Here is a 21278-nt window from a genome sequence, read left to right on the forward strand (position 1 = left end):
CAGACTCATGTCCATCGAGTCCGTGATGCCATCCAGCCATCTCATCCTCTGTCGTCCCCTTCTCCTCCTGCCCCCAATCCCTCCCAGCATCAGAGTCTTTTCCAATGAGTCAACTCTTCTCATGAGGTAGCCAAAGTACTGGAGTTTCAGCTTTAGCATCATTCCTTCCAAGGAAATCCCAGGGTTGATCTCCTTCAGAATGGACTGGTTGGATCTCCTTGCAGTCCAAGGGACTCTCAAGAGTCTTCTCCAACACCACAGCTCAAAAGCATCAATTCTTCAGCGCTCAGCCTTCTTCACAGTCCAACTCTCACATCCATACATGACCACAGGAAAAACCATAGCCTCGACTAGACAGACTTAGTCGGCAAAGTAATGTCTCTGCTTTTGAATATGCTATATCGGTTGCTCATAACTTTTCTTCCAAGGAGTAAGCGTCTTTTAATTTCATGGCTGCAGTCACCATCTGCAGTGATTTTGGAGCCCCCCAAAATAAAGTCTGACACTGTTTCTACTGTTTCCCCATCTATTTTCCAAGAAGTGATAGGACCAGATGCCATGATCTTCGTTTTCTGAATGTTGAGCTTTAAGCCAACTTTTTCACTCTCCTCTTTCACTTTCATCAAGAGGCTTTTTAGCTCCTCTTCACGTTCTGCCATAAGGGTGGTGTCATCTGCGTATCTGAGGTTATTGATATTTCTCCCAGCAATCTTGATTCCAGCTTGTGTTTCTTCCAGTCCAGCGTTTCTCATGATGTACTCTGCATATAAGTTAAATAAGCAGGGTGACAAGCAGGCTTAAGCTGCTTAAAATGCTGTTCAAACACAAACAGTAAGTGGTAGAACCAGGGATTGAGCCCAAGAAGTCCAACTCCAGATCATGAGTTTTAGTTACACAACTGGACGTCTCCCCCAGGTCTTCTTCCTGCATATTAATACATCTGCTTGGACTTCCTTATGATAACATTTGTTCAAAGTCTTGTTTGACATTTTTTTTTTTTGCCTCTCTGTGTGGCTTGCAGAATCTTAGTTGCCCAAGCAGGGATTGAACCTAGACCACTGCAGTGAAAGTGCTGAGTCCTAACCACTGGACTGCTGGAGCATTCTCTTGACTTTCTAAGTGTACATTCACGACTCTAGAGTCTAGTGGCCCCAGCAATTTTTGTAGTGCATGTTGTCTTCCAGAGCTGTAGATAAAGGTGAGCAATGCATCCTAATAGTTGATGAGTGTTGAATCAGAAAAAAAAGAGATGAGAAAAAAAAAAAAAAGGATATCAAAGAGAGATTTCTTTTTTTTGCTGATGGTAAATGATCTTTGAAGTCAGTACTCCTGAGAGTAAGGTGAAAAATACCAAAATGATGTAGCCCTGTGGAGTACTTGCTCTCAGTAACTTTCATTTATGCCAAGAGCAATGAAACAATAAAGGAGCTGATGTCTTGTGTTATAAGAAGTGCTTTTGTTGCTGTTTTCCCCAAATTTATGTAACTAGCTTTCATTAAGGTTTAGCTGTTAGGTCATGCATAAAATATCTGAAGAGGTAAGATGCAGTCAAGTGGCTTAAGATGCTTTTTCACTGTTGAAACTCAACTCCAGCTGAGAGTCTGGAGTCCTTCGCTTCATGTCGCTGCCTGTTTAAACCTCTATAGTTTCCTCCCTGGGAGGCGTTGTCAGCTCCAAGCCTGGCTCTCGGAGATTCTCTGTGTGGCTGAGGACTTTGGATGAGTGAGCCCTGGATCGGTGGGGAACATCCAGGGATGGTCCTGTGTTGTTCTGGGCCCGACCACCAAAGGGGTTGGAGCCGTGGCTGGACTACATCTGTTTGCCCGGCTCATCCTGCTTCTTTGCCTTCCTCTGCCCTTGGCTGTCCCTCCCTCTTTCATCCTGCTCTTACCCCACCAGCTCCATGCTGATGAGTGGAAAGGCATCTCCAGCGTTAGAGGCCAACGTGAGTGTGGAGCGTGTCTGCAGACATGGGCCCCGAGGAGTTCTCCACTCACCGTCATTTAGCTCCATGGAAACCCTGGACCAGTACAAAGGGGCTGGCCAGGCAGAAGGAGTAGCTGATCCTGTTGCCTTGAGCCTTGTCCCAGAGAGGGTCAGTGCCTTGGCTGGTAGCCTCTAGGAGAAAATGCTGCTAAGACTCTTGTTGACAACATGCAAGTCTGAGTCCCAGAGACTTGGGTGCAAATCTGCTTCTCAGGTGAGATCTCAGACAAGCTACTCAACTTCTGTGAGCGTACATTTAAAATGAGCAGGATGATTGGGAAGGTGGAGTGAGATACTGGTTGCTTTTAGCAGAAGGCCTGGAAAATAGTAGTGCTGTGCTAGGTCGCCTCAGTCTAGTCTGTCTCTTTGTGACCCTAGGGATTGTAGCCCACCAGGGAGTACTGGCGTCGGTCGCCATTCCCTTCTCCAGGGTATCTTCCCAATCCAGGGATTGAACCCAGGTCTCCTGCATTGCAGGTGGATTCTTTTCTGTCTGAGCCACCCTTGTAGATGCTAAGTAAGTAAGTATTATCATTACTGCTTTCACAACAGGGGAATATGTCTCATTTTCCCCACTCTGCTGTTCTAGGAAAGTATACAAGTCAATCTCTTCCTCCCTCTCCACCTTCTTCCTTCCCTCCCTTCCATCTTTCCTTCCTAATTGAACAGGTTCTCATGGAGAGGCTAGTTTCTGCAGGGAGCAGTTCTGGGCCCTCTGACCTTCAGGCTCCCTGTCCTCCCAGAGCCCCGACTCCCACCCGCCTTCCCTCTCCCCTCACGCTCCCGGGGCTGCTGGCTGCGCCTTGGCCTGGCTCATTGCTGCCCAGTGACAGCACTTCCTCTGTTTTGTCTCCCCGCAACCTGAGACTGGGGCTGGCTTCCCGGGAGAGGAATCAGACAGTGCGGCTGTAATGAGTCTGCAGTGTTATTTCTCTCTCAGCCCCTCTTGCTGGGATCAGAATGAAGCTGTCATTGCTTGGTGGCTAGAAAGGTCCCCGGAAAAAACCACGAACAACCTTCCCCCAAGCGTCAGCATTTGGGGCTTAATTGTGTTTTGTTAATCAGGAAAACAATTAATTTGGCCGCTGCCTCTTTGGTGGGGTGTTTTTTATTTTTTTCCTTTTTTTTCCTTTTAATATAAGAGATGCTACTATGATGATCCACGTGATGTCTCTAGATTCAATTTCTCTCTCTCCCCAAGGGAAGAAACGACTCCTCTCTGTATCCATGACACCGGAGACAGTGGGGCGAGGCACTGCGGCTTCTAAAGAAGTCTGGTTTCTAAAACTTAAATTTAGATGTTTCCTTCACAGACGTGAAAGGGCTTGGGCCCCAGCTCTCTAACCCTCCCCTCCCCTCCAGTCCAGGAAAGGCAAGGAGGCTGAGGCCCCAGAGGGCTGCCCAGAGACCCCCTTCAGAACAGAAGCCCTGAAGGTTCTGGTTTCACCCTTTCTCCTGTCCTCTCCTCACTTTGTGACAGAAATGGTGATCCCCACTACCTGTCACTTGGAGGACACTTTGTAGGGCTTGGGGTGGGGCCTGAGAGACAGAGTCGGGGGCTGGGAGACAGGGTGGGGGGCTGTGTTCCTTCTCGGATAAGCATTTTCACCCCTAGGTGTTAACAACTGATAGGAGCTTGATTCTAGGCCATACAAAAGAAACCCCCCACCAAGGCTCCAAAGGTGGTTATCCATTCTGCTCAAATCTCCTGTAGACCAGAGCACTTTCTGGGAGAGAACCAAGTGAATAGGACCCTGTAGACAGGACTCCGCATTTAAGCAGCCAGTCAAACACAGTTTGTTGTGAGTTTGGTGTCTGCTCTGTAAGGACAGCAGCCCATCTCTGTCTTATTCACTGAAAGATCCAAGGGCTTAAAACAGCTGGGCACATGGTAGACACTCCAATATCTTAGTAACTAAGTATTATTTACTAATAATGGGTTGAGGAATGGTGGGGGACAAATTCAACACAGAAGATAACAAGCCTCTGGTTATGTGCGCTGGTCAATCAGGCTTTGAGCAAATTGGAGACACCAGCGGTCTTGGGGGATGATTTCTGACACGTGAAAAAGTGAAAGTTAGTTGCTTAGTTGTGTCTCTTTGTGACCCCATGGACTGTTGCCCGCCAGGGTCCTCTGTCCATGGAATTCCCAGGGCAAGAACACTGGAGTGGTTAGACATTCCCTTCTCCAAGGATCTTCCCGACCCGGATCTCCTGCACTGTAGGTGGCTTCTTTACCGTCTGAGCCACGAGGGAAGCCCACTGACATGAGAGGAAGATTTCTCCAAGCTGAAGAGTCGGTGACCAAGTCCTTCAGCAAGAAGTGATGGAGCGGGAAGAGAACACACATTCATTGAGGAACTTGGGTGCCTGGTGCCCCCCGAGGCATTTTATGATTGAGACTTTCCTGTTACTTCCTTAAAATAGCCTGTGAGGGGTGCTCACATTTGCAGGTTAGAGAAATAAGTAGCTGGCCCGGGATGACACAGCTGTGTGGTGGAGGAGTCAGGATTCCCCACAAAGCTTCATGCTTCTGCCACGACCCTGTAAGTGCTTCTCCTGTCGGGGCCGCTTGAGTGGCATGAGTGGATACATCTGTGTGCTTGGCCTCGTGGGCGTGGGGAAGGGCTGCAGCCCCAGTGAACAGGACCCACTTCCTCTTGGGATGTCCATACACTTTGGGCTTTGGGTCCTGGTCTGGGCACTCACTGGACCAAGACAGTGGACCTCGGACAAGATGCAGAACTTCTTGGTGCCTCAGTTTCCTCATTTACAATGAAAATACCAAGGGCACCACTTCATAGGGGTGCTCGTGGATGCAGTACTTATAACTGCCCGATGCCAGCAGGATGGAGGTCGGTGAAAGCTGTTATTAGGGCACGCTCTATATCCTTATATGTCCTGTGTCCATGGAGGGTCACCTGTGTGGCATATTGCTCTTAAATTATCAACAAAAGCCTGGTCCCCAGGTGCCCTCTCCAGAAAATCAAATTTCTAACCAGGTGCTACTGAAATGCTGATTATTAAACACTGGGAAAGCACACCCTCATCTAGATGGCTTTTTATCACTGTGGTGTAGGCACAGAGGGCATTATTACCCTGAGTGGAAAAACCTACATTTAGCGAGGAATCCGTGCTGGAGGCTTAGTCCTGTGTACTGTTGTTAAGATCCCCCGAAAGGGCTTTAGACTGGAGAGCGAGTGAATGTGTTGGATGTGGAAGATTAATTACCTAGTCACCCTGGGATTTGCTTGTGGGGGGCTGTGTGGTTCCCTCCTGACCCCCTACCCCTTCCCGGGGAAGAGTGGAGGGAAATGAGAGCCAGATGGCCAGACAGTGGTAGAGACGGTCGATGCCAAGAGCAGGATCTGGGACAAGTGTCTGCTTCGGTGGCAGAGTCAAGGAAGAGGCCTGGATGAGTTTGTCTGAGCTGCCATCACAAAATGCCACAGACGGGGTGGCTTTAAACCGCAGAAGTTTGTTATCTCGCAGTATTGGAGGCTGGAAGTCCATGATCAAGGTGTCGGCAGGGCTGGTTTCTCCCCCACGCCTCTGTCCTTTGTGGAGACGGTGGATGGCCACCTCCTCATGGTTCCTCAGGTGGTCTTTCCTCTGTGCACACATATCCCTGGTGTCTTTGTGTTTTCACACGTTCTCTTCTTTGGGGACACCCACCAGACTGGATGAGAGCCCACCCTAACTGTGTGTTGGGCTCAGTAACTAATTACCTCTTTGAAGGCCCTCTCACCCAGTACAGCCATGCTCTGAGATACTAGGGGTTAGAACTTCCGCATATGGCATGGGGCAGATGTACTTCAGTCCATAACAAGGCCTTTATGGGGTTTACTGTTGGATTAATCCTAGATGCTCTAAGGGACACATGGCTAAGTCCCTCCACCTCTGGATGCTTTTTACTAAGTGAATCAGAATGCTTATATTCCGGATCGTAATCCTTCTTCACAACATGGCTGTAAGACAGATATCAGTCCTGTTTCACAGATGGAGGTCTTGAGGCTTCAAGAAGTTGTTAAGTGCGGCCTCAGTGTACACGGAGGCCAGTAGCAGAGCCAACCCCACTCACGGGTCTCCACACTAGACTAGCGGTTCTCAGCTTGGGGAGACTTTGCCCTCCAGGGTGCTGGGCAATGTCTGGAGGTGGTTTGATCATCAGAGCTGGGTAGGAAGTGCTCTTGGCATTTAGTGGGTAGAGGCTGGGGATGCTGCTAAACACTCTACAATGCACAGGACAGTCCCCCTCACACAGAGGAATGATCTGCTCCCAAGTGTCAATAATGCAAGGCTAAGAAATCCAGCTCTAGATGTCACTTCCTGTCACCTGAGAGGCCGCAAGGATAACTTTAAAAGTGTAAGTACTGAGTGGGAGTCCTGCCATGCTGAAATCTCTGCCCTGTGCTGTGGAGAACCACGGCCTTAGAACAATTTCCCCAACTTCTGTGATCACAAGGATCACCAGGGCACTTGCTAAAGCTGTTTTCTCCAGTCCTTTTCCTGGAGATTCTGACTCAGTTCTTTTTCTTTTTTCCCTTTAATATCCCCCCTCCCACCCCCACATAGAATATGCAGTTTGATTAAGTGTCTCAGGAGATTTTTAGCATCAGAAGAGCTTGGAAACTGCCTTAAACAGTTATGGGGCACATGTACCACTCCTGGATGGGGCTGGTCTTCTATTGACACTGCTGGAAGTTTGGGAAGATAATCTCCGTTTCATTGATTTGCTGTCTTTGCCCACAATGATGTGGAAACTTGACATGACCGAACACTGTTAGATTAACCAAGGTGTGAGTGACTCACAGGCTCCACCCTCCCCGAGAAGTACATTTTTGAGCAAGAAGAGCTTCCTAGCATCCTCTCCATCCCTCTCTGATGGGGCATTGTGGTGAGATGGGGAAATGTGGGCCAGAGTGCTGATTTTGCTCTTTGATCTAAGCTTAGTTAAGTGTGTCAGCCTCGGCAAGTTGCTTAGGTGTCCTGAGCCTCAGTTTTCTCATTTGCGAGTTGAGAATAGCAGTACATGTCTTCCATTTCTCAGGGACATCTTTATTTCTATGAGGAAGTGGTGAGATGATGCAGCCCAGGGCCTCTCAATTTTGTCTGTGCACCAGAAATACCTGCAGCCCTTTTCAAAACCACAAAAGCCCAGGTCATGTCCCAGACCTACTACTGCTGAGTCTTGAGGACGGGACCCACATTTAAAAAATAGTGCTCCACAGGTAGGACCCTTGGAAGCTGCAAAGCTCCCCAGAAAGTGCCCTGTAAACTGGAGCCTGCTGTTCTGAGAGAAGGGGTTCTCTGTTTTCTTCGGTTGCTGGTCCCAGCAGTAAATGGTGCTGTCATGGATTCCCATTTGGCCTTGTCAGATCATCAGACACATTTGACTACCTAAGCAGATGGTGGCATTTCTTGTGGGTATTTTGAAAAAAATAGGACAGGCTCCCATCTGCCTGCGATGACTCAGGAGCCGCCTGTCCTTCCCAGAGGCAGGAGCAGCTGTTGAATGTCCTCTGAGGATCCCTCTAGCCCCTGGGGGTGGGGACAGTGCCTCCTTCCAGGACAGGGCCATCAAGGGAGCAAGGGGGAAGGGCACAGCCAGGCAAAGGCCACAGTGCCAGTGGTGGGAGCCGGGCCGGAGCCTGTGTGGGTGGCCCTTCTGCGCGGATGAGGGATGGAGCAGGGTACCTCCTCCCTTCCTTGGCCAGCTACCCGGGGACATGGGGCAGGGGGCGGGGGGTGGTGAAGTAGCAACTAAAGGGTCTTGCCAGCTAAACAGCTCTGTGCAGCTGGGGCAAATCCTTGTGGTTACTTTTTGTTATTATAGTTACTATGTCTATAGCTTTCTCTCCTCCCCACAGAGCAGCCAGACTCAGGATGAGGGTGACCCCACCTGGACGTTGGGGTCCCTGTCCCGCTGCTTCTCCATCTCTTAGCCTGGAAACAGGAGGAGGCCTGTGTGTTGGGGAGAGGTTGGCCGACAGGTTTGCCCCCCAGGAGGGGAGGTGCTGGGCAGAGAGTGGGGTCCCCTAGGGTGACCTGAGTATCTCTCTGAGGGGCCTGCTATTAGGAACAACTCATTTGGTTTTGCAGTAGCTTCCACTGCTGGAACCAAATGGCTAGGATTCTTGCTCTTTGCCTACAAATACTGAAAGCTCACGGCCCCTCAGCTTATCACTACCTGTTGGTGGGCCTCTGTGGGCCACTGCTCCAGCCCAAGCCCTGTGTCCCCTGCCTTTTGTGAAGATGCCCGACTCTCCCTGAATTTATTAATCTGTGCAGTATCTCCCATCCACCTGGAGTCTTGTTCTTCCTACACCAAAGATCTTTGTGTTTCTGGACAGAAAATCACCCAGAGCTGTCTGCTTGCCTGTTCTTCTGGGGAAACGGTCCAGTCCAAGCTGGTTCTGTGCAGGGCTGTGAGCCCTCCTGGGAAGGCCCAGATGTCTGGGTCTTTGAGAAAGCACCCAAACAGATGCATTTCCATCTAGGCCCTCTGGGGCCTGGACCACTGGTCCCTGGGCCCCACTCAGTGGTGGTTGCCGTTCCCTCGCCAGCATGACGGAAGACGGAGGGACAGCGAGAGGCTGAGACGCTGGCTGGACGATTACAGGAGAGCAGCTTAAGAAATTCTGGAACACGGAATTGAGTCGTTCGGGGTAGAAATCTAAGAATAAGAGAGACTATATTTTTTCATAGTCTCTACTTATTAAACTGAAGTGTAGTTGCTTTACAATACTGTGTTAGCTTTATATATAGCAGTGATTCCGTGTTATATATATATATATATATATATATATATATATATATATATATTTCTTCTCAGATTCTTTTCCATTATAGATGATAACAAGATATTGAATGCAGTTCCCTGTTGTTGTTCAATCACTAAGTTGTGTCTGACTTTGCGATCCCATGGACTGCAGCACACCAGGCTTCCCTGTCCTTCACTATCTCTCAGAGTCTGCTCAAACTTGTGTCCATCGGGTCAGTGAAGCCATCCAACCATCTCTTCTTCTGTCGTCCCCTTCTCTTCTTACCCTCAATCTTCCCCAGCATCGTGGACTTTCCCAGTGAGTTCCTTGTGCTATACAGTAAATTCTTGTTAATTTCATACATAGTAGTGTGCATTTGTTAATCTCATACTCCTGATTTATTCCATCCCTCCACCTTTCCTTTTTGGTGATCTAAGTTTGTTTTCTATGTCTGTGAGACTATTTCTGTTTTGTAAACAAGTTCATTAGCATTATTTAAGTTCCACATATAAATGGTATTGTATGATATTTGTCTTTCTCTGACTTACTTCATTTAGTATGACTATCTCTAGGTCCATCCATGATGCTTCAAATGGCATTATTTTATTCTTTTTTTTATTGCCAAGGAATATTCCTATATATATTTCTCTGTATATAATATTCCTATATATAAAATATTTCTATATGTATATGGTGTATATATGGTGTATGCATATACACCACATCTTCTTTATCCATTCATCTGTTGATGGACATTTAGGTTGCTTCCATGTCTTGGCTATTGTAAACAGTGCTGCTATGAACACTGAGGTACATGTATTTTAAAAAAAATTTTTTTAATTGAAGGATAATTGCTTTACAGAATTTTGTGGTTTTCTGTCAAACCTCAACAAGAATCAGCCATAGGTACACCTGTGTTTCCTCCTTCCTGAATCTCCCTCCCATCTCCCTTCCCTTCCCGCCCTTCAAGCTGTTGCAGAGCCCCTGTTTGAGCTTCCTGAATCATACAGCAAATTCTCATTGGCTATCTATTTTACATATGGTATTGTAAATGTCCATGTTACTCTCTCCATACTAGGTACATGTATTTTTTTTAAAATTAGAGCTTCTATTAGAAGAATAGAGAATATTAAAGGGAGAATTAAAGTTCATTTAAAACTATTTAGACTTCTAGATCTGGATGATATAGCCGTTGGTCTTCAGAATAGAGAGGAAATGCTCGCGTCAGCTAAGGATGTTGAGTAGTCCTGAATATCGTTTAATCCCCTCTCTCTTTCTCTCCTACATGCCCGATATACATCAAGCACTTCAGTGTGTGTGCCCCCGGCACCCCCCCCCCCCGACATTCAAACACACACACACACACACCCCTACTCTGGGGCACTCTGCCCACAGATACGTGCCCAAGGAAATCACCCACAGATTCCAAGGCCCTGTTTGCATGTCCGTGGAGCACAAATCCCCTTTCTTATTATCTATATTAGAACTGCTGAGTGCACATCTGCTGGGCTGGTTGTGTTTCCTCGCCCCCAGACCCTGTGCTGCTGGTCTCAGTGACTCTCTGCAGTCCCTATTGCGGGACCCTGCAAGGGTAGGGACTGTGTCCTACTCATCTTTGAGACTCTGGTGCCTCATATAGTGTCTGGCACATAGTAGGTAGGTGTCCAGTAATCGTTTGTGACCCTAAAGTTTGGGGTCTGACTCTAGGTGATGAAGTGGTGGAAGCTGCAACCTGTCCATAAAAATGCACCCTCTCTTCTTCCTGGGCTTGCAGCTAGTATGACTCCCCTTCCTTGCTCTTACATGTGGACATGGAACTGAGACCTAGACATGGAACATGAACAGAAGTGATGATGGCCTCTTCCAGACCCGGCCCACAGACACCTCCCATCATGCCATTCCACACCCTTTCTCTCTTCTGGCTGCCTGGAAAGGCAATGCCCGGGGAGCGTAGAAAGTCAGGCACTGGAGATTGTAGAATGGCTACCAGCTAGGGTCCTGCATGACCACGTGGAGCAGAGGTGTGCCATCAGCCTGAAAACCCACCCTGGACTATTACATGAGAGAGAAATAGGCTGCTTAACTTCAAGCCACCAAACACTTTCAATCTCCTTGCCATGGCAGCTTGGCATCCCCTAAGACCTGCATGTGACCCTGGCCTTGTTTATCAGCACCGTGGCCCAGCTCACAAAGAGAGGCTGTGTGCTCATGGGGCCCACGGTGCTGGATTGGGCAGGAGGGCCCTTTCCTTTGGATGCACTTTCCTCTCCTTTAGACCTCTGCTGATAAAACCCTTACCTAGGCCCTGGGTTCTGGTTCCCAGAGGAGTAAGAGAAAGGCATAGAGAGAAACAAGGTCAGAAGCTTTTTCTGGAACACAGCTCTTCCAGCGTTAGGGCTGGAACGTGACACTGGCGGCTCTCTCTCCCTGGGTCCTTACTCTGCCTGTTTTCCTATTTGAAAAACTCAAATAATCAGGGTGCTCCATGTCCTTGTGGTATAAGAAGGAAGGATTCATTAAGGACAGCCTCTTACGGACTTAAACTATACAAAGGGGGTGAGAATGAAGCAATGTTGTGCAGAAAGAAAGAGCTTCGGGGAGAAGCCAGAGGACAAGAATTGAGCCTCATGGGCCTATCAGTCATGGATGTGAACTGGCATGATTTTCTCTGTAAACCCACACATATATTTTAGCTACAGTGTTTGGCCCCATCCTAAGACCCAGGGTCACCTCTTGCCTTGGGTTGTACAGTCAGTGGTGAGGATGGCTGACTCACTCTTCTGGGTGTTTAGAGCACCTTTTCTGGGAGGTGGCTGCTGCTTGGCCCGAGGCTTCTCACAGCTGTATCCTGCCCTTGTATCATCCCTTCGCAAAAGGCCAAGGAGCAATCCTGATGGGGGACCCGGGACCCCCACTGAGCTGTCGACTTGTTTTCAGGAAGCACAGAAAATGAGGAAGTATATTCTTGGGCAAATTTTAAAGATAAAAATAGCTTTAATGTTATAAAAGAATGGATGATTATTGTAGAAAATGGGAAAATTCAGATACTTACAAAGAAAAAAAAAATTAAATGCCTGCTATTCCATTCCCCAGGGATAACCACTATCAACACTCTGATAAAATATGCCTTTTTCTTTCTCTTCTCTCTCTTATCTTCTTCCTTCTCTTATCTCCTCCCTTTCCTTCCCTTCCCTTTCTTCCTTCCTTCCATCTATCTGATAAATTCTATCACAGGCATCCTTGGAGATTCTGTGGGCTGGTTCCAGACAACTACAATAAAGCAATTATCACAATAAAGCGAGTCCAAGTTTTCTTGGTTTCCCAGTGCATGTAAAAGTTAGTCTACATGACATTGTAGTCTGTTAAGGGTGCAATAGCCATATGTCTCAAAAGAAATGAACATAATTCAAAATGATTTATGGCTAAAAAAATGCTAACCATCATCTGAGCCGTCAGAGAGTCATAATCTTTCTGCAATAGTAGCATCAAAGATTAGTGGTCACAGATCACCAGAACAAGCATACTAATAATGAAAAAGCTTGAAATATTGCGAGAAGTCTCAAAATGTGACCCAGAGACACCAAGTGAGCAAATACTGTTGGAAAAATGGGGCCAATAGACTTATTTGACACAGAGTCGCTGCAAAACTTCAATTTGTAAAAAATGCAGTATCTGCGAAGTGCGCTAAAGTGAAGAGCAATGAAACAAGGTATGCTTGCATTTATGTAGTTATATTTAAACAATGCAGGGTGCTGTTCTACATCTCTTCTGCACGTGTTCACTTCGCATACACCCACGTCAATAAATGGAGCATCGTTCTGAATAGCTGAGAGGTGTTCGGTTGTATGGCTGAGTGACATACAAGGTTTGTTTGTTTTCTGTGTTTCCCCGCTTACAGGAGGTCTGTGTTGACTACTGAAAGTGTGGTCACCATGATGCGTGCTCAACACACCAGCGTCACCTGGGAGCTGAATAGAAACGCAGACTCTCAGGCCCCACTCTGACCTGGTGCGTCAGACTGTGCTCTTTAGTATTTAGATTCCCCAGGCGATTCGTGTGCATGTTAGGGCTTGAGAAGTGCAGTCTGTGCTTCCAGTCTGATGAACCTACTTTTCATTCATTCATCCATTCATTCTTTTATTTATCAAATACCCATTATGTTCCAGGGACATGCAAGGTGAGCGGGAAATAGAAATGACTGAGAAACCATATTCCCAGGCAGTGAGGCGCTCAGAGCTCCCCATCTAAAGAGAAGACGGACCTTGGAACACATAAACAGTCTGTGTAGGAGGTTTCTGGGAGCACAGAGGACGGAAGTGTCTGATTCTCCTTGCATCCAAAAATGCTTCATAGAGGAGTTCGTTGGGAAGAGAAGAGCATCTCAGGCATGGGGAGGGTGTGTCAAAGACACAGGCGTGTAGGGCCGATGGCAAGAAGCAGAGTGGACTGGAGTGTGGGTCCATGTGGCAGACGTGTATGAGGGGAGATTGGAGAGAAACCCTGCAACTGGTCCCTGAGAAGCCTTGCTTGCCACTGAGGGGTGTCGGTGTTGCCCGTTAGGCTAAGTAGAACCATGCTTAAAGAGTGATTTTCAGTCTGGTACCCCCAGCAAGTGAGGGAGAGAGGACAGAGAGAGGGAAGGTGCTGAACGGACACAGGCAGAGTCCTGCTGAGAAATGGCCAGAGTCCCCGAGGAGGCAGTGGAGGCCACGATGAGGGCGGTTTGGAAACATTCCTGGTGTAGAACCAGCAGGGCTTAATGACCGACTTGATATGGCGCTGAAGAAAAAGAAAGTGTCTAGGAAGTATCTGAGGTGACCCCTGCCAACTTTCTCTCTGGGCATGTGAGTAGTTGGTGGGTTGTCATTTTGAGATAAGGGACACTAGAGGAAGAACAGGTCAGGGGGTGGAAGTGAGTCCCCTCACGCTGTTGGCTCCCCCAGTGAGTGTGGTACCCTCTGTCTGCTTGTCTGTAATGCTTACCTTGTATTTATCATCTACCTTTCTTCCTAGAACAGCCTCCCCAGTCATGTTGATGACCTGCTGCTGCTGCTGCTGCTAAATCGCTTCAGTTGTGTCCGACTCTGTGCAGTCCCATAGATGGCAGCCCACCAGGCTGCCCCTTCCCTGGGGTTCTCCAGGCAAGAACACTGGAGTGGGTTGCCATTTCCTTCTCCAGTGCATGAAAGTGAAAAGTGAAAGTGAAGTCACTCAGTCGTGTCCAACTCTTAGCGACCCCATGGACTGCAGCCTACCAGGCTCCTCTGTTCATGGGATTTTCCAGGCAAGAGTACTGGAGTGGGTTGCCATCGCTTTCTCCATTGATGACCTGAACTAAATGCAAATGAGAGGCTAATGACTTTGTTCTCACTAGATCACACAACTTCCCAGACACTGATAGGCTTGGACCTGACCTGAGCTTCATGATGTGTGATAGCAGAAAAGTCTAACTCAGATCCCAGCCCAGGCACTTTGAAACCCCAGGAGGATCTTACTGATATTAAACGGAAGTTCCGACCTGTGAGATAGTCCCGCAGCAGGTACCCTCCAAAACAGACGGCAAACAAGGTCTCAATTCATCATACACCCCAAAGCCTGTTCATACTGGGGTTTGTTATCTTTGTCCCTTTCACCAGCTTCCCAAGTGGCACTAGTGGTAAAAAAAATAACCACCTGCTAATGCAGGAGGCATAAGAGACATGGGTTTGATCTCTGGATCAGGAAGATCCCCTGGAGGAGGGCATGGCAACCCATTTCAGTATTCTTGCCTGGAGAATCCCATGCGCAGAAGAGCCTGGTGGGCTACAGTCTATAGGGTCGCAGAGTCAGACATGACTGCAGTGACTTAGTACGCACACGTCTCTTTCACGGCATTGGATCCCTGCAGGACGTAAGTGAAAAATGACAAGTTCTCTGTTCTGCAACCCTGCTGTGTATGTTTCCCACTCTTCCCTCTTGCTGAGCTGAGGGAAATGTGTGTAGCTGTTCCTTTTGCCACATTTTTCTGGGTTTGTATCACCCACTAATGCTTGGAACTTTTAGTGGGAAAATGGCCGTTTATGGAGAAGGACTTTTGATTTCTGCCAGTTAGCTGTCTTCCGTCAGTGGTTTTTCCTCCTCAAGGGGGTTAGCATAGTATTCTCCTATTATTCTCTTGTTACTTGGCATCCGCTGGTGGTGCTGTGGGAGGCCATAAGTTTTCCTTCTCTGTCCTATATGGTAATCACTGGCCACATGTGGATCTTTGAATTGAAATTTCTACTCATTAAGATTACATTTCCCTGGTGGCTCAGACGGTAAAGAGTCTGCCTGCAATGCGGGAGACCCAGGTTCAACCCCTGGGTCAGGAAAATCCCCTGGAGAAGGGAATGGCTACCCACTCCAGTATTCTCACCTGGAGAATTCTATGGACAGAGGCTATAGTCCATGGGATCACAAAGAGTCGGACACAGCTGAGTGACTAACACTTTCACTTTCAAAGCTGAAAACTCAGTTTTTTCAGTTGCATCAGTCACCCTAGCCATGTGTGCCGGCTGGCTGTGCATTGAGCAGCATGCGAAGTCACTCAATCGTGTCCAACTCTTTGGACCCCATGGATTGTAGCCCACAAGGCTCCTTTGTCCATGGAATTCTCCAGGCAAGAATACTGGAGTGGGTTTCCATTTCATTCTCCAATTGAACAGCATAGATGTGGGACATTTCTGTCATCACAGAAAGTTCTTCTGGACCATGCAGTTTTATTCCAACTAGCCCAGGTGTGTCTCGAAAGCTGTAGGACCAGAGGTGTGTGACTCAGGCTCTTTCCACTTTAAAATGATGCTTTTAGAGACTGGGAACCACCAGGCGCTTTAAGTTAGGGTAGGGCAGGAAGCCCACCGCCTTCAGAGGTCTCATGGGTAGCATGGGGACCAGGCAGGACGCCAACGGGACCCAGTCTAGTGGCACTAAAATGGGACATGTGACTCTCTGTGGTCACCCCAGAGGGCTGCATTTCCGCAGCTTTGGCTCCAGAGCAGGAGTTCCCACAGTGGCCTGGCACACACCAGTGGATTCCATCCTGGCGTGGCCTCTAGCTCACTGCAGAGAAGGAGAACCCACGCTGCCCTCCCGTCTCAGCACCTGCTGCACAGGGAGGTCAGCGCTGCAGGGAGGGGCCTGCAGGGCGCTGGGAGCAGCGTCCATGTCTGCACCGTCTTCGTCTCATCTCACCTCATCTCAGCTGATGAGGCGGCTAGTCTCTTGGCATCGGCACCTGCCTGCCAAGCCCTTCCTGTCTGAGGCCACTGAGACAGGCTGGGTAGACACTTAGAGGAGAAGCTTCCACTCAGGGACTCGTGTTTAGAAGGCAATGGCCTGCCTCTCCGCCTGAACTTCCATCCCTCCCTCTTAGTCCCCCAGTCATTCTTCCTTTCTTCCTTTGCTTCCCTCCTTCCCTTCATCCCTTCCTTCCTTGCTTCCACCATGAAGGCTCAACAGTGGTCAGGGGAACCTGTATCCCTCCCTCACCATTCTCTCATCTCCTTGGAAGCAGTTTTGCTCCTTGAACCCCTCTCTCAGGTCTTTTTGAGGCTGTGCTTTCTCAGCACAGTGAGCCTTGGAAATGCAGAAGAAACAGATGTGCGTGTGTGTGCTTGTTCGCTCAGCTGTGTCCGACTCTTTGTGACTCCACGGACTGTAGCCCACCAGGCTCCTCTGTCCATGGGATTCTCCAGGTAAGAATACTGGAGTGGATAGCCATTCCCTTCTCCAGGGAATCCTCCTGACCCAAGGATCAAACCCGTGTTTCCTGCATCGGCAGGTGGACCCTTTACCACTGAGCCACCTGGGTAGCCCCAAGAGAAATAGGACCTGTAGCCAAACGCCTTCTTTCCCTGAAGCCAGGGCAGTGCTGAAGACGGCTGCTACATCTGTGAGCTTCTCCACCCGGCTGGGGGTAGCCCAGAGTGTTCTTACCACTCCATCACATTAGTTAAAGTGATTTGTTGCTGTTGTTTCTTCCTGCTTCTGGGAGGCAGAGAGGGGATAGGTCACTGTCAGACTCATGCCTGCAGGTCTTCTTACCCTTTTCTTTCCCCTTCACCAGCTCAGACTTTTTAATTGGGGCAAACAGAAATGTCCACTGGCCAGTAGGGGTCAGCCAAAATCTGCCTTAGGGCAGAGAGTAGATCACAACAGCAAAGATAAGCTTACCTGTCAGAGCAGAGTAAGGCAGGAGTAAGGCCTGCCTCCAAGCAGGAGAAATTAGTGGCTACTAATATAGCAGGATTTGGGGAACATCTACCTATCTAAAAGTGGATCATCTGGAACCGATGAAGTCTGAAATTCCACCATTAGAGATTCAATCTTTTGGCTATAAATAATTATCTCTAAAGTAATTAAAATGTGAACATTCCTATTTGTGGGTTGGCCCTTTTTATCTTGAGCATAAAACAAGGGATAGAAAATGGGGCATAGAACAATTACCTGGGATGAACATCAACAACAAAGAGTTGAACAGTTTGATACAAAAGAATCTTGGTTCAACAAGATATATTTTTCTTATGTCCCAGTTTTATTTGGGATTAGTTCCAAGCAGGTGGTCTAGATTGAGTTTCTTTAGTTTGTGGTACAACCAAGGTCAAGATTTTCCTCCTCAATGTCTTAGTTTCCTTTATTCTATCTTGTCAAAATCACAGTCAGGGACAGAGTAAGAACTGGAACTCAGAAACACCAGGATGTCTTTATTCTTTTTCTGATGGGCCATTCATAATTCTTCCAAGCAGTCTAATTAGCTCAGGTCCAAGGGGATCTGCCAGCCTGCCTGCCCTGTACCCAACATTTAGTCAGAAAAAACATGTAAGGCACATATTTTATAGGCAAAACCATATTTATTATTTAGGACATTTCAGTAACAAAGAAAGTAAACCTAATAAATATATATTAAGTGATAAAGAGAATTTTTACGTTACGTAACAAGAATCCTGAAAGTAGGTAGGGTGGTTTCAGGTTGGTTACCATCTGTTCAGCTGTGCTGTCTGGGACCCAGGTCCCTCCATCACTGCTCACTCAACCTGCTGGTTGTGTCCCTCATGGTCACAAAATAGCTGCCATAGTTCCACGCATCCTATACAGACATGACATGGTCCAACTGAAGAGGACCGTGTCCTCCCAGGATTCCATTTTTACCTGTTGAAAATCTGTTTTTGGAAGCCACAACATCATTCCTCTCACATCTCATTGGCTAAAACTAGGGCATACAACCCTTTTTGAATCCAATAATGGAAGAAAAATGGGATCCTCACAGACCCTTGAAGATTTATGCATCACTTTCCTAGGGTGAGGAGGATAGAGATAAGGTAACCTTTCCCAGCGAGATAGCCTTGAGAAAAGTGTGAAACAAAATTGGGGCGAGCTGGCCAGGAGGAAGAGGGCAATGAGTTTGTGTGGGCAGCAAACAGTACCTGCTACATCGGGGACAGTAACGAGGGGACACGGGAAAACAGATCCCAGATCTGTGCACTTCCTGTCAAGCTGGGAACTCTAGAATCCTCAGAGGAACCAAGGAACACAGAGATACAGAAGCCCTTGGATCCCCAGGGGGCTGCAGCAGAGAGGCTGAGTGGAGAGCCGCAAAGCAGTGAGTGGCCCGCATGGAGCTGCAAGGGGAAGGACTCCTCATAGAAACAGATTTTGAGCTGGCTTCTGGATATCCAGTGAGCTAGGCATGGTTTGGCAGAAGCGAGCAACAGACACTCCAGTGAGGATAACAGTAAGTGCCAGGGCTGAAATGTGGCAGCTGGGCCTTCCCATGTGGATGTGCATATGGCTGAATGAGGTATTTGGGTCTCTTTTGTGATGAAACGATAAGATCCGTGAAGGCATAGACTGAGTCTGTCTGTTTACACTTGGATCCCCAATGCCTAGGAGAGCCTGGAGCAATCTAGTGATGCTTGTTGTAGGAAGAGGTGAATGACATTTATCTGGAACAATGGAGAAGTGGGGAGGGAACAGGCACGAGCTGCATAAGAATAGCAGCTCCATGCTTCTTATTGGGTCCATTAGAGTCCTTGAAGTGAAGCTGCTCTGTTGTGTCCGACTCTTTGCGACCCCATGGATTGTAGCCTACAAGGCTGCTCTGTCCATGGAATTTTCCAGGAAAGAGTACTGGAGTGGGTTGCCATTTCCTTCTCCAGGGGATCTTCCCAAGCCAGGGATCGAACCAGGGTCTCCCGCACTGTGGGCAGATGCTTTACTGCCTGAGCCACCAGGTTAATTCCTATTAGAGTCCCTAGGACCAGGGAAATCACTCTCAGCTCACTCATGTTTTCTGAACAAAGGAAGTGGCTTCAGGTCCGGACAACAATCTTTGTGCTTCCATTTGTTCTGTCTCTTCATGAGGGAGCCAGGCTAGCCAGACAGCTGAGCTCAGGAAATTTGGCATCAGACTGAGTACTGGCTAATAGGATTTGTCTTTCTGCTATGAGTCATGGCCATTAAGGGTGCTGGGGAGCTAGGTAAGAACCAGAAGAGGCAGAGATGCTGCAATGAATCTATTATTGGGAGACTTTATCATGTGGTGTCCACCTACCATTGGAGTTCAGCCATATCCCAGGCAAACCTGACTTAGAGAGAGAAGCATATGTGATCTGTAGGGCCAGGTATGAAATGAAAATGTGGGGCTCCTTGTTAAAAAATGATAGAGAAACTCTAGATAGTGACCACATGCTTTAAACCAGATGTAGGGCCTTTTTCATCAGAGGTTCCTTCTAGGCGTGGAACATACCTGACAACAACCCACTTCCTGGAGAGGCAGGAGAGATTCCTGGAGCTGTCTTGATCAAGAGCTTTGTGTCCATTCATATCTCCAAAATTACAAATGCATGACATTAACATGCAAGTGAAAGTGAACATTTTACAGGTCACGGAGACTTCACCCTTTCAAAGGAATGAGAGAAATAACAGGATGAGTGAGTGAGTGAACACTTACTCACCGGTTGTGCCCGACTCTTTGTGACTCTATCGATCGTAGCCTGCTAGGCTCCTCTGTCCATGCGATTTTCCAGGCAATTATGCTGGAGTGGGTTGCCACTTCCTTCTCCAAAGTAACAGGGAGCTGAGAAACAATCAAAGCAACGAAAGGACAAAGGGCAAGAAAGCTGCCGTATACGGCCATTCAGTGCAAGTGTACCGCCATTCACTGCAGGCTATCTTGGGAAACCTCAGGTGGATTCCCAAAGTTTCTGCCCGTCTAAACTTTTAGACCCTCTTAGAAGGGGATGACAGAGGATGAGATGGCTGGATGGCATCACCGACTCGATGGACATGGGTTTGGGTGAACTCCAGGAGCTGGTGATGGACAGGGAGGCCTGGTGTGCTGCGATTCATGGGGTTGCAAAGAGTCAGACATGACTGAGCGACTGAACTGAACTGAATACTTAGTATCATCCCAGGTGGCTCTAGGGGTAAAGAGCTCACCTACCAATGCAGGAGACGCAAGAGATGCAGTTTCAATCCCTGGGTTGGGAAGATCCCCTGGAGTAGGAAAGGGCAATCCATTCCAATATTCTTGCTCAGAAAATTTCATGGACAAGGGAGCCTTGGAGGCCACAGTCCACAAGGCTGCAAAGGGTAGGACATGACTGAGTGACTTAGCACACACACATACTTAATATCAAGCATCAGTGCTATCTATCTGCTTATTTACCTACCTATCCATCTAGTGTATCTCAGCACATCAGTCATTATCATCTCCCATCTCCTGGTCTCTTGTGGGCTTACCTGCTACCTTGACTAAAACCAGCAAAGAAAGGCAGAAGTAGCTTGGTCCCTACAGGAGGTGCAGCCAGAGTCAGGTACTCAAGATTCAGATTTTTATCCATTTCTGCTCTCCAAGGGCCTCAAGAAAGAGGAAGCTAAGACGAGCCTTCCGGGGGATCCTGGGCAGCAGGATGCAGGATTGTTTGGGCACAGGTTGCTGGAGCTGCTGTCTGTGGTCCTGAACCACTCTGTCTCCTAGCTCTTTTCAGCAGACATCATGGAACTTGATGTCACAAAGGAACAACAACAACAAAAAACCTGCTAAAGACCCAACAAACACATTTCAGACAGCATTTGTGCTACACCAGACACTGAATTATATTCAAAATACATTTTCTTGCTTCTTTACTCAAGGAGTACAGGGTTCAACTACGTGACCAAAGGGGGAAAGTTTCTGGTCTCTTCTTAGGCCGTAGAGTGTAATGCTCTGGGACCCTGGACTATCAGATTTTGTCTCAACATCATGGTCTGGTGTAAATCAGGGCTTGTCCCACCACAGCATGTGGGCATAGCATGTAGGTATCAAGATCATGGGACCAACAAAAGAGGTGGCAAGAATGCACTGAAGAACGGTGCGAAAGAGAGCTTCACAACCCAGATAATCACGATGGTGTGATCATTCATCTAGAGCCAGACATCCTAGAATGTGAAGTCAAGTGGGCCTTAGAAAGTATCACTATGAACAAAGCTAGTGGAGGTGATGGAATTCCAGTTGAGCTATTTTAAATCCTG

The sequence above is a fragment of the Budorcas taxicolor genome, chromosome 4, assembly GCF_023091745.1.
Source record: "Budorcas taxicolor isolate Tak-1 chromosome 4, Takin1.1, whole genome shotgun sequence".
Taxonomy (NCBI): Eukaryota; Metazoa; Chordata; class Mammalia; order Artiodactyla; family Bovidae; genus Budorcas; species Budorcas taxicolor.